Source organism: Microtus ochrogaster, chromosome 17, assembly GCF_000317375.1.
Source record: "Microtus ochrogaster isolate Prairie Vole_2 chromosome 17, MicOch1.0, whole genome shotgun sequence".
Lineage (NCBI taxonomy): Eukaryota > Metazoa > Chordata > Mammalia > Rodentia > Cricetidae > Microtus > Microtus ochrogaster.
Genome location: NC_022019.1, coordinates 23,610,885 through 23,611,355, shown reverse-complemented (window position 1 = coordinate 23,611,355; position 471 = coordinate 23,610,885). Strand labels below are relative to the sequence as shown.

The following is a 471-nucleotide window of genomic DNA, read 5'->3' as shown; positions in this document are numbered from 1 at the left end:
CAGACACCAGAGAAGTAAGATGAGAAGTGACAAGCTGTGAGCCTCACAGTAAAACATAGAATAATAAATAATAAACCAATAAAAATTGGTTAATTTAATCTCTAAGAGATGGCTACTAATAAGTCTGAGCTAATAGGTCAAACAGTATGCAATTAATATTAAGCCTCTGAGTGTTTATTTGAGAACTGGTGGACAGGAGAGAAACTTCTACTTACAACTAGTCATTGAATATAGTTGTTCCACTGGTCATTCAAAGAAGCGATTAAAAATAATTGTTCTGAAAGAATTTTTTGTAACTTTTATCCTATTTTATTTTTTCATTCATTGGACGTTTAACATAAAATTATACAATAAGAAACTAGACACAGAGATCTGTCTGTGTATGCTTGCTGAATGCTAGGATTAAAGGTGTGTGCAAACACTGCATGGCTAACTATGGCTAACTTGTGACTAACTCCATATTCTTTTTTT

At 32.3% G+C, this 471-nt stretch overlaps 1 pseudogene; it reads right to left on the bottom strand.

The window, feature by feature from the left end:
* Positions 1-471, bottom strand: part of LOC113457000 — a 20,124-nt pseudogene that overhangs the window by 18,420 nt on the left and 1,233 nt on the right.